This window comes from Lactuca virosa, chromosome 2, assembly GCF_052849685.1.
Source record: "Lactuca virosa cultivar CGN04683 chromosome 2, Lactuca_virosa_CGN04683_v6, whole genome shotgun sequence".
NCBI classification, from domain to species: Eukaryota; Viridiplantae; Streptophyta; class Magnoliopsida; order Asterales; family Asteraceae; genus Lactuca; species Lactuca virosa.
Window position 1 is genome coordinate 309,138,492 of NC_136427.1, and position 14,253 is coordinate 309,152,744.

The following is a 14,253-nucleotide window of genomic DNA, read 5'->3' on the forward strand; positions in this document are numbered from 1 at the left end:
TAACTAGCATACAAAACTTTGATACATAGTGAATAAAACAAGTTAGGAAACATACCTTTTGTTGTGGCTAATTGCTTGGAGCTTTAACAGCTTAGCACCAATAATGTGAATGCCTCAAGTGGAATCACAAATCACCACCGACACTTTGGAAACTTGGAAGAGAACTACAATGCTCACAAAATCGGCCTCTCCTTGTCAATACTCTAGGGTGCCATTTTCTTTAACCAAAGGGCTTCTTATATAGTGAACACATGAGGGTTACACCATTTAACTCATGGCTATCCACATTCCTCATGATCCATGGGTTTTAACCTCCATAGAGCATGTGACATCCCCATTTTCACGGCCAGAAAAGACCGATTTTGTTTATGCTTTGTTTGAAAATCAGAGTAACATTTTAAATAAAAGTGTTGCGGAATTTGTTCCCAAAATAAAATATGATAAAGATTTATCAAAGCATTTCCAAAGAAATGTATTTCATTAAAACCTCGGGATGTCATGTTCGATACAGATCAAAAGCATAAACAGTACAATATAAGCCTTACTACATTTATTCATATCTACAGGCCTATATCCGTAATCTATCATCCCAAACATCATATCTATGCTCGTACGCCACTACCTGTAATACAAGAAATTGAGTGAGTCAGGCTTGGGAGCCTGGCGACCACATAGGGTTTTCAACCCACAATAAATAAGTTTATTATTTTCATCAGCCAAACAAACCCGATTACCCGTTCCCGTTATCCTCACTTTACTTCCCTAAAACATCTAACATAAGGGACCTAGCCTAAGGATTTTCATCGGGGCGACAACACATGCTTTGGAGGTTCCTCAACAATTCATGTCAAATAAGGCAACCATGTGGGGGATGGAGTACTGCTGGTGAGCACACAGTTCAAATAAACACCTACAGGTTGCGAGCCTGCTAGCGTTTCACTGGACTGTCTAGAATAGTCCGTGGTCGTCATCTATACTCCGCTAGATGATTAGATCATCAATAACATCTATAGTGAGGCCTCTCATTATTTTATTTTTTCACACAGTAACTATTAAATCTACCCATGTTTTACCAACACATTTTGTAGATATAAAATACATATACAGTTTAAATTATTTAAAACATGTATAAAATCGTTCATCCAGCATAGATAGCAAGTATACAGATAATATGCGCACGTAGCACGTAATTTATATAAAATACTTCATATCTATGTGTAAGATGAAAGTAACTATGCACTCACTTGATTAGGTGGTGACTCTGCACTTGGATAGCACTTCGTTACTTTTAAAACAATTTCCTTCGACAAAACCTAGTATCATTACCACTAGGGTTTAGTCTAATATTTACCGAGACTAATTAATAGTCTAGCCATTATTACTATTATATAAGCGTTAAGCAACACTCTTATATAACTCATAATAATAGCCCAAATAATTATTTTAAGGTCCTAATAATGTTACTATAACTAATTAGAAGCTATATTAAAAATAGCGTAGGCGTAGCTCACTTACAGCGGGTTTTCTCAAAAACCGGGCTTCGCTTGGAGCAGCGTTTCCGAACCGAAAGACCTTTTTTCTCGGGACTCCGGGAGCCTCGGGGCTTCCTTCGGGTGCTAGGGGGTTTACCTAGGCTTAGGGGGGGTTAGGAGTGGTAGAGAGAGAAACTAGTGAGAGAAAGAAGAGGTTTTGGTGTGATTTCCTCGGCAACCCTCGCAGCCTATTTATAGGCGCGAGCCTTCGGTTGTACGCTGGGCGTACAGCAGCACTACGCGGGGCGTAGTTCGGATAGGGACGACAGGTGGCGAGACCTCGGTGGGGCGACATGGAGCTTCCGAGACCAAGCGAATCCGGACGCGGGACGTTCCTTCTACGCGGCGCGTATGCAAAGGGCAGGCGTCATTCATCCAGAGCGAGGCGTGATCAGCAAGCGACGGCCTAGATCATGCCACGTCATCAATTTCGCATCAGTCTCGAAATTTTCCTTCCCGACTTCTAAAATTCATAACTTTCGCATACGAGCTCCGTTTTTGACGTATTTTTATATCCACGCGTAGGCGGGAACGTAATCTACAACTTTCGTTTAGACCCCGTTGGCTAATTTTGACTTTATTTTTAAAGTTATATTTTTATCAGGCCGGGACATGATTGGTCCGTTAAAAATTCATAACTCCTTCATCCGACGTCCGTTTTCGTCTGTCTTTTTATCGTTACGCTACTATTAATGAGATCTTCGATTCTCGTTTAGGTTGTGTTGGTTAAAAACCGCTCGATCTAATATTCGAACTTCGGGTTGTACACTGCTAAGTCAAAACTTCGAAAAATCATAACTTCCTCATACGAAGTCAGATTTGGGCGTTATTTTTATGAAAGCTCTCGGTTTAACATATTCTACGACTTTCGTTTAGATTGCTAAGGCTAAAAATCATTCTATCGTAAATTCACTATTTACGCTTTCCGGTGCCGTGTCGGTTCCGTCGCGAAACTTCGCCGGGTCATAACTTATTCGTTATAACTCAGATTTCGGCGTTCTTTATATCCTCGGAATCCTTGTTTCGACCACTACAACTTTATGTAAAGATATCAGGTTTATATCACACTTTAATTTTGACGCTTATTTTTATTCTTTATTAATTATATCTTTATTATTAAGTATAAAGCACATAAATTCACATAATTCACATAATACTCAAATAATTCATCTTTATTACTTCAAAATGAGTTACAATAGTTGACCTAGACTATTACATCGTCTATTAATGCTTAGCCCTGAAACGCAGGGGTTACAATTCTCTCCCCCTTAGGATGATTCCGTCCTGGAATCATGCATCAGCAAACAGATGTGGGTAGCGACTCATCATGTCACTCTCTGTTTCCCAGGTGAGATTTGGCCCATTCGAATGTTTCCAACGGACTAGCACCAAGTCGGCCATCTTGCGTCGTAATTTCTTAGTCTTACGATCAACAATTGCCTCGGGCTCTTCAATCAGCCTCTTATTCTCATCCATTCTTAACTCTGAGATTGGAATTATGTCGGGAACTTCTCCCGTGAACTTTCTCAGATAACACACATGGAAGGTGTTATGAATACCATCCAGTTTTTCGGGCAATTCGAGCTTGTAAGCTTGGTTCCCAATTTTCTGAAGAACTTTAAATGGTCCAATAAACCTTGGACTCAACTTTCCTCGTTTCCCAAATCTTATAAGTCCCTTCCACGGTGAGACTTTAAGCAAAACTGAATCCCCAACTTCGAATGTCATCGGTCGTCTCTTCTTATCAGCGTAGCTCTTCTGACGATCCTGAGCTGCTAACATTCTTTCCCTGATCACCTTCAACTTCTCAGCAGTCTCATGGACTATCTCGGGGTCCATAAACTGCTTTTCCCCAGCCTCAAGCCAACAAGACGGCGTACGAAACTTTTGTCCGTACAAAGCTTGATAAGGTGCCATCTTGATGCTCGAGTGGAAACTGTTATTGTAGGAAAACTCTACCAAAGGTAAGTGCTCATCCTAGTTACCTTGGAACTCCAGGGTACATGCTCTCAGCATATCTTCCAGTGTTTGAATCGTTCTTTTGCTCTGACCATCAGTTTGTGGATGGTAAGCTGTACTCAAAATACAACTTCATACCCAATTCCTCTTGTAGACTTCTCCAAAATCTGGACATGAAACGACTGTCACGATCTGATACAACCGCTAGAGGAACACCGTGAAGTCTTACAACTTCCTTCACGTAAGCATTTGCAAGCTTATCCATAGACCACCTCTCGTTGGCAGCTATGAAGTGTGCACTCTTAGTAAAACGATCCACAACCACCCAAATCATGTCGTGACCGCTCTTCGTCCTGGGTAGTTTAGTCACAAAATCCATGTTGATGTCTTCCCATTTACCCATGGGTACAGGTAAAGGTTCTAAACTCCCATTCCGTTTCTGATGTTGTGCCTTAACTCTAGCACAAGTTACGCACTCGGCCACATACTTTGCAACATCGAGCTTCATCGTCGGCCACCAGTAGTAGGGTTTTAGGTCCCTATACATTTTTGTGCCGCCGGGATGAATTGAGTACATGGTTTTGTGAGCTTCTTCCATCAGAAGATCTCTTACTCCTCCTGTCTTAGGTACCCAAATCCGATCTTGGAATACCTTCAGTCCTTGATTGTTTGTATCGAACACTAATGTTTTACCCAAACGTTCTTCCTTTCGGTCATTCTTCTCTAAAGCTTCTTCTTGAGCTTTCCTGATACTTTCCACAATCGTCGAGACAACTTTTATTCTCAACGCTCTTGGCCTTCTTCTCTCAAGGTTGACTTTTCGACTGAGAGCATCAACGACAACATTCGCTTTACCGGGGTGGTAAAGTATCTCACAGTCGTAGTCCTGGAGTAACTCTAGCCAGAGTCGTTGTCTCATATTCAATTCCTTCTGATTAAAGAGATACTGGAGACTCTTATGATCAGTGAAAAGTTTGCACTTCGTGCCACAGAGGTAATGCCTCCATATCTTTAGAGCAAATACTACCGCTGCCAACTCCAGATCATGAGTGCGGTAGTTCTTTTCATGCTCCTTCAATTATCGAGATGTGTATGCTATCACCTTTTCTCTTTGGGTCAGAACACAACCCAGCTCGACTCCAGATGCGTCACTATAGACCGCGAAGTCTTCCACTCCATCGGGTAGAGAAAGAATCGGTGCTTCACATAATTTCTTCTTTAGCTTCTCGAATGCTTCTTCGTGCTTCTCACTCCATGTATAAGTAGCTCCTTTATGGGTCAAAGCTGTCAATGGAGCATCTATCGAAGAAAAGCCTTGGATAAATCGTCGGTAATATCCGGCTAATCCTAGAAAGCTTCGAATCTCCGTGGGACTTTTCGGTCGTTCCCACTTCATCATAGCTTCGATCTTTGTTGGGTCAACCATTATCCCTTCTTTGTTAACCACATGACCCAAAAATTGGACTTCTCAGATCCAAAAATCACACTTGGAGAACTTTGCATACAATTTCTCCTTCTTTAACACTTCTAACACTTCTCGCAAGTGTCTGCCATGCTCCTCCTGGCTTTTTGAGTAAATCAGAATGTCATCTATGAACACTATCATGGATTTATCGATGAGTGGTTTACTAACCCTGTTCATCAAATCCATGAATGCTGCTGGAGCATTGGTTAGTCCAAACGACATAACCAAGAACTTATAGTGTCCATATCTTGTTCTAAATGCAGTCTTCTCGATATCCTGATCTCTCACCTTCAGCTGATGATATCCTGACCTGAGATCGATCTTTGAGAAATAGCTCGAACCTTGCAGCTGATCGAGTAGGTAATCAATCCTTGACAATGGATACTTGTTCTTCACCGTTGCCTTGTTCAGCTCTCTGTAGTCTATACACATTCTCATGCTTCCATCCTTCTTTTTCACGAATAGCACCGGAGCTCCCCAGGGTGATGAACTAGGTCTGATAAAACCGTTGTCCAACAACTCCTGAAGTTGCATCATGAGCTCCTTCATCTCCGTCGGTGCTAATCGGTATGGTGCTTTTGCTATTGGTGTAGTTCCTAGTAACAAGTCTATTCTGAACTCCACTTGTCTATCAGGCGGTAATCCGGGAAGATCTTCGGGAAAGACTTCCGGATACTCACACACCATGGATATACTTTGTACCTCATTTTTCTCCTTCTTAGCATCGATAACAAATGCCAAGTACGATGCACATACCTTGGACAAACATTTCCTGGCTTTCATCAGGGAGATGATTCCGGAATTTACTCTCTATTTGTCCCCGTTCACCATAAATGACTTCTTTCCAGGGGGATTTACCCTTACTATCTTCTTCCGACATAACATCTCGACATCGTTGGCGCTAAGACAATACATTCCTAGAATGATGTCGAAACCGTTCAACTCTATGGGTAGTAGCTCTTCGTGGAATTCGTTTCCGTTTAAGTCGATGATGACGTTCTTAATACGATTACTAACAGGTACGAACTTGCCACTAGCAACTTCTAAAATCAGGGCGTTATCAAGTTTTTCTACAGGTAATGCTAATTTCCCACCAAATTTATGCAATTCAAAGGAGTAGTTGGCTCCGGAATCAAACAGTATATTGGCAGGCAAACCATTTACAAGAAAGGTACCTAAAGCGACATCTGCTGCCTCCTTCGCAGCCCCGAGCGTCATCTGGAAGGCTCTCGCCTTCGGCTTCGGTGGAATGTTGGGCCTTGCCGCATCTTTCTTCTTCGGGCAATCCTTAGTAATGTGCCCTTCTTCACGGCACTCATAGCACACCCTTTTGTTGGCGGTGCACTAATTGGCGTAATGCCCTGTCTTCCCACACTTGTAGCAGGTCACCTCCTCGCTACATTTCCCGAAGTGCTTCTTCTTACACTTCTCGCACCATTTTGCTTCATTCCCTCCTCCTCCAAACTTCTTTGAACTGAACTTGCTCTTCTTATTGGGTATAGCAGACCCTTCGAACTTCCTTTTCTCGCCAACCTCAACCTTGCTGGCAGCTCTTCCCTTGATCATCTCCTCCACAGACTTGGCAGCCCAGACAGCTGCCTCCAGAGTATGTGCCTGACGCACCGGCACCGCATACTCCCATGGGAGTCCCTTGGCGTACTTGTCGATTTTTGCTAGTTCATCTGGGACAAGACGCAAGGCAAACTCCATCTTCTCTGTGAAGTTGTTGGTGTATTCATCAATGGACATGCTTCCTTTCTTCAGTGTTAGGAATTGGTTCTCTAGCTCGAGCATGTTTTAGGCTGAGCAGTACTTGCGTTTGAACTACACCAAAAACTCTGCCCATGTCAGTTGCAGGGGCTCTTTGGGGCTCAAAGTCTTCCCCAGGGTGTTCCACCAATGCACCGCGCCTCCTCTGAACTGGCGTACTACAAACGTGGTCTGCAACTTGCCTCTGCAACCACACGTCATGAAGGCTAGTTCCATCTCCGAGATCCAGTCCATAACTCCAATCGGATCCTCCTTTCCAGTGAAAGTCGATGGCTTGCAAGTCAGAAAATCCTTGTACTTGCATCCGTTTCTTTCGACTCCGTCGTCTTGGTTGTTCCTCCTATTCACTGGCGGATCAGCTTGACCAACGGTGCTGCTGTAGTTCCCCTCCTTAGACTGCCCTTCGTTTAACTCGGGCTGTTCGATCAATATGGTAGCTTCCTCTCCATTCTGTTGGAGCAATCGTTTGGTTTCCTCCATTTGACGATCCAACATCATATGGATCATCGCTTGCACTCCGGCCATAGTTATTGGCTCAGGAGCGGCTACCACAACCGGTATTTGCTCAATCACTGGAGGTTGGTTTCTGTTTCCATTTGCATTCCCAGCTCCACTGCGGGTTCTTGCCATGTTGATCTATACACCGAATAAGGTGAATTTAGATCTTTATTTAGGATAGTCGTTTAAACCGTCCTTATAACTCCGAAACGTTTACATGTTAGTTCTAATATCGTAGTCGTACGTTTAGAATCCTAAACACATAAGGTTTCCAGATCCGATCGACAACAAACCATAGATATGAACAAATAATAGCATATCAAGCACAAAACATTTAGCACATAAAAGTATTTTAGGCACAATTCCTAAAATAAGCTAGTGCTCACACCTCACAATCATCGCTTAGCATTCTAAGTTTAAGTCTAGAAATCCTACAAATTCCTAGTTCGCTTAAACTAATGCTCTGATACCAATTGTAACATCCCCATTTTCATGGGCAGAAAAGACCGATTTTGTTTATTCTTTGTTTGAAAATCAGAGTAACATTTTAAATAAAAGTGTTGCGGAATTTGTTCCCAAAATAAAATATGATAAAGATTTATCAAAGCATTTCCAAAGAAATGTATTTCATTAAAACCTCGGGATGTCATGTTCGATACAGATCAAAAGCATAAACAGTACAATATAAGCCTTACTACATTTATTCATATCTACAGGCCTATATCCGTAATCTCTCATACCAAACATCATATCTATGCTCGTACGCCACTACCTGTAATACAAGAAACTGAGTGGGTCAGGCTTGGGATCCTGGTGAGCACATAGGGTTTTCAACCCACAATAAATAAGTTTATTATTTTCATCAACCAAACAAATCCGATTACCCGTTCCCGTTACCCTCACTTTACGTCCCTAAAATACCTAACATAAGGGACCTAGCCTAAGGATTTTCATCGGGGCGACAACACATGCTTTGGAGGTTCCTCAGCAATTCATATCAAATAAGGCAACCATGTGGGGGATGGAGTACTGCTGGTGAGCACACAGTTCAAATAAACACCTACAGGTTGCGAGCCTGCTAGCGTTCCACTGGACTGTCTAGAATAGTCCGTGGTCGTCATCTATACTCCGCTAGATGACTATATCATCAATAACATCTATAGCGAGGCCTCTCATTATTTTATTTTGTCACACAGTAACTATTAAATCTACCCATGTTTTACCCAACACATTTTGTAGATATAAAATACATATACAGTTTAAATTATTTAAAACATGTATAAAATCGTTCATCCAGCATAGATAGCAAGTATACAAATAATATGCACACGTAGCACGTAATTTATATAAAATACTTCATATCTATGTGTAAGATGAAAGTAACTATGCACTCACTTGATTAGGCGGTGACTCTGCACTTGGATAGCACTTCGTTACTTTTAAAACAATTTCCTTCGACAAAACCTAGTATCATTACCACTAGGGTTTAGTCTAATATTTACCGAGACTAATTAATAGTCTAGCCATTATTACTATTATATAAGCGTTAAGCAACACTCTTATATAACTCATAATAATAGCCCAAATAATTATTTTAAGGTCCTAATAATGTTACTATAACTAATTAGAAACTATATTAAAAATAGCGTAGGCGTATCTCACTTACAGCGGGTTTTCTCGAAAACCGGGCTTCGCTTGGAGCAGCGTTTCCGAACCGAAAGACCCTTTTTCACGGGACTCCGGGAGCCTCAGGGCTTCCTTCAGGTGCTAGGGGGTTTACCTAGGCTTAGGGGGGGTTAGGAGTGGTAGAGAGAGAAACTAGTGAGAGAAAGAAGAGGTTTTGGTGTGATTTCCTCGGCAGCCCTCGCAGCCTATTTATAGGCGCGAGCCTTCGGTTGTACGCTGGGCGTACAGCAGCACTACGCGGGGCGTAGTTCGGATAGGGACGACAGGTGGCGAGACCTCGGTGGGGCGACTTGGAGCTTCCGAGACCAAGCGAATCCGGACGCGGGACATTCCTTCTACGCGGCGCGTATGCAAAGGGCAGGCATCATTCATCCGGAGCGAGGCGTGATCAGCAAGCGACGACCTAGATCATGCCACGTCATCAATTTCGCATCAGTCTCGAAATTTTCCTTCCCGACTTCTAAAATTAATAACTTTCGCATACGAGCTCCGTTTTTGACGTTCTTTAAATCCACACGTACGCGGGAACGTAATCTACAACTTTCGTTTAGACTCCGTCGGCTAATTTTGACTTTATTTTAAAGTTATATTTTTAAAAGGTCGGGACAGGATTGGTCCGTTAAATGTTCATAACTCCTTCATCCGACGTCCGTTTTCGTATGTCTTTTTATCGTTACACTACTATTAACGAGATCTTCGATTCTCGTTTAGGTTGTGTCGGTTAAAAACCGCTCGATCTAATATTCGAACTTCGGGCTGTACACTGTTAAGTCGAAACTTCGAAAAATCATAACTTCCTCATACGAAGTCAGATTTGGGCGTTATTTTTATGGACACTCTCGGTTTAACATATTCTACGACTTTCGTTTAGATCGCTAAGGCTAAAAATCGTTCTATCATAAATTCACTATTTACGCTTCCCGGTGCCGTGTCGGTTCCGTCGCGAAACTTCGCCGGGTCATAACTTCTTCATTATAACTCAGATTTCGGCGTTCTTTATATCCCCAGAATCCTTGTGTCGACCACTACAACTTTATGTAAAGATATCGGGTTTATATTACACTTTAATTTTGACGCTTATTTTTATTCTTTATTAATTATATCTTTATAATTAAGTAGAAAGCACATAAATTCACATAATTCACATAATACTCAAATAATTCATCTTTATTACTTCAAAAAGAGTTACAGTAGTTGACCTAGACTATTACATCATCTATTAATGCTTAGCCCTGAAACGTGGGCGTTACAGAGCACCCATGGGTCACCACATGGGTTAAGCCCATCATAAGGAATCATGGATCACCAGCCCACATTATAAGAATGAATGATTTACACAATCAATCCCTATATATTTAATTAGTCTATTTTGACCACAAAATTAATTCCAAATTAATTATTGATCAATACCAATTAAATAATATGATTTTATATTAATATATTATGACTAATAATATATTAATAAATCATACATATCCTCTTCTCAAAATCCAAATTGTTCCGGTGAAGTGCAACCCAAACGGACCATGATAAATCGGGTCAAGTACATACCAAATTGTTGGGTCAAAAATATGGTTTATACTTTACTTTTCTAGCAAATTGTATTTTTATATAATATTTTATGTGTTTACGACTAGGTAGGTGTTTACGGCCGTAAACCCAAACGGATTCATCATATTATTCTTCTTCTTCTAATCAATACATACATAGATTCATCATATTCTTCTTCTTCTTCTCTTTTATTTGATCTGACATCATCCGTTTGATTGGGATTCCGCACCATCAAACGGATCTTATTGATACACAAGCAGATTTGGGGACTTACAATTGGTATCAGAGCTTGGTTGTATCAGTCAATTTTGTCAGATCTGGAGCTTATTTGATCTTATTTTTGAAAGATTTCTGCGTTTTTGGATATATCTCTGAAAATTAGTGGGGGTTTGTTCTTCGTGTTTTTGATAAAAATGGGTTTTTGATCGAGTTTTGGACCTTCAAAGTCGAAAAAACGCTGTTTTTGGTCGTAACCAGCGAGGGGGTGGCGGCGTTTACGGTCAGCAGCTAGGGTTTCCGAGGTTTACGGTCCGAGGTTTATGGTCCGAGTTTACGGCTCGCACGTGTTCGGTCTCGTTTACGGCCAGCAGCATCCTCGCACCTCGTCCTTGCATCGCATCTTCGCCTCGCACCTCGCATCGCATCGCGCCTCGTCCTCGCATAAGATCCGAAGTTCGCATCTCGTCCTCGCTTCGCAGCAGCTTCGCAGCAGCATTTTCGCTTCGCTTATCAAAAATTAGAAACGAGTTTGGGGGCTGCGGAGGATCGAACTCGGGACCTCTGATTCATCGACCAACGCCTTAACCAACTCAGCTAGGCTACCTGTTGATACTTCCCTTCCGTTTTTAATTCAAAAAGACTCCCCTTCGGTTCCAAGTTTTGCAACTTTGTCATTTTTAGCCCAAAATTCAAAATCTTTTATTTTAAAATTCCATTTTCAACCAAAATTTTAATTTTTAATTTTTGACTTTTATATTTGACTTTTTACTTAAAATTTTGACTTTGACTTTTAAAATTTGACATTTGACTTTAAACTTTGACTTTCTCGTTTAACTTTTAAATTTTCAAATTTAGCTTTTCGGTTTGACTTTTAAGTTTGACATTTCAAGTTTGACTTCTTAAATTTGACTTTTAAGGTTGACTTTTGAGGTTTATAGTCAAAGGGCATTTATTTATTTATTATTTTTTTTGTTTGACTTTTGAGTTTTTAATGGCTTTTGAGGTCTACGAAGACATGAAAGAGAGTCAGGATATGTTAAGACAATAATTCAACATGTTCGACTATATCCCTGGAGAAACCCTGGAAGCTCAGTTGCGGCGATTTACTACACTTACTACTGAGATGAATATAGTTGGGATCTTCTTGTCTAAATCTGAGATAAACAAAAAGCTGCTGAATGCACTTCCAAAGTCGTGGGATATGAACGTGGCTGTCATCAAGAAGACAAAAGATCTCAATCGTCTTAGTCTTGCTGATATAATTGAAGAACTTGACGCTTTGAAGTGTGGAAAAACAATGAGTTCCGCAAACCTTCCGGTCAATGAAGTTTCATGTTCTCAATCATGTGAAGTTTCATGTACACTATCTAGTGAAGATACGATTAAATTTCTTCGGGAACAAATTGATTTATTAAAAAGAGAAGTTGAGGACCTGAGATATGAAGGATATCAACTCAGGAAAGGACAGAAACCCCTGAAGGATGAATTAGAAACAAAAATAAAGGACTTTAAGAGAATTCAGCAAGACTACAGTGAAAAATGTGAACATTATGATTATATCAAGAGACAGAATGCTGAGTTAATTACTGAGCTTGATACATTAAAAGGGCAATTTGAAACTGCAAATTTTGATTTTAAAAAGTTTGATGTATCTAGCGAAGTAGTTGCCAACATGATAGACCATTGCATGCAATTTAAACATAATCAGTCAAAGGGTTTAGGATACGATAATGTACCTCCTCCTTTTAATCATACATATCAGTATCAACCTTTGTCTAAAGAGGAGATTGCCAACGAACCATTCATGGTTTATGGCAAACCAGCTGGTTTTGTATCAGGAGGCATTATTAATGTTGAAAATACTAATGTTTCTACTTCCTATGCAAATCAATCCTTAAACCAATCCAAGCAAGCAGCTGAAGAGAGTGTGTCTGATAGTAAAGTAGCAGAGGATGAGAACAAGGAGAAAACCATTGAACAAACCAACATCTCCTTGAGCTCTGAATCTATTGCTTCGAACTCAGTTGCTTCTGATCAACCTGTTGTTGAGAAGTACAGGCCACCAATTCCAGTGAAACAGAGTGCCTGTTGTAATTGTGATTGTGGGAACCATAAGAGACAAGGCAAAGACACGCCACTAGGGGCAGGAAGAAACAATTTCCCAGTGAAGAAAAAGACTTGTTTTCACTGTGGAACACCTGGTCACATTGCCCGAAACTGTCCAAATCGCGCATACGTTCCCTACTACGCACAAGGATGGCAAAACGCGCAAAGAGGGAGATATTCCAAAAGAAACCCCTCAAGGTCACGTTCAGACAATGATGATTGGAATGCGCAGAAGAGCAAGAATCAAACTCCAAAGGACAAGAATCAAAATCCCAAAGTCAAGAAGGAAATGCCGGCCAAGAAGCCCAATCCAAGAGATGCTCCAGTGAAACAAAGACCGGTTAGGTCAAAGTTATCTCAACGGCCGACATCAAGATCAAAAGCAAGTACCGAGGCACCTATCGGATCGAAAAAGAAATGGGTTAAACCCAACTACAAATGGGTACCAAAGGTTCAGTCTCCCAAATCACCTAATGACTCTAATGTTTCTACATTTTCTGTTTCTGATAAGCAGGATATGTCATGGGAGAATGTATCTTGCGTAGATGAAAAAGGTCGACCCGGTTTCGAAATGGACTGGGTTCCAAAGACCAATTGATCCCGCTCTGTGTCAGAGCAGCTATGGAGGCATATCATCAGACTTCGGTTTGTTGGTAGTGGCTGTTCCTGGCACATGATAGGGGACATCTCTCAACTATACAACATTCAGACCTTTGTTTGAGAGTATGTGTCCTTTTGCGGGAAAGGAAGAAAGGAAGAGATCACAAATGGGGTTTGTGCTTAATGACATGAAGAATTTCCGGATCTGTTCTGAGATTATGCGTGTTGTTCTCAGACCTTCTGGATGCAAATTCAATCGGTAAATTACGGTTTGCGTTTTCTTCTCTATACTCCTGAGTTTATCTTACTCTGATTCGCTTCAAAGATAAATTTTTGTTTTAGGATAGTTTAAATTTGCACATTTACTTTCGTTTCTCTCCTATGCACAAATTTAGGGGGAGAAATAAAAACAAAACAAAAATTAGAAAAGTTTAAAAAATCCAAAAACATTAGAAAATCAGAAAATCAAAAATATGTTGTTAATGGAATGTGCTTGCAAGAGATGTTTTGGGAAGTGATATAATCATGTGATAACAGGCAATCTGAATCTGTGTAAGGGACTGAATCTGAATTGTCTAGGCTCTGTGTTCGATGCGTTGGTAGGCACGAAAGATTAAAATGGACTTGACTAGGCATTAATGAACTTAAGGAATCTAGAGACTTGAAAAATCTTGACCTAGATAGATCCATTTAGCCTGACAATACGACGCTCAGATAGGTTGAGCAGGGAGATATACACGATAATCCACCGGTCACACTAAAATAATCTGTATCTAGAACCGTGGTTTAACTCTTCCTCGATGTACGTACTTTGTCCTTAATTCCGGTATTGATGGGGCGACTGGGGAATTCCGATAAAGTAGGTCT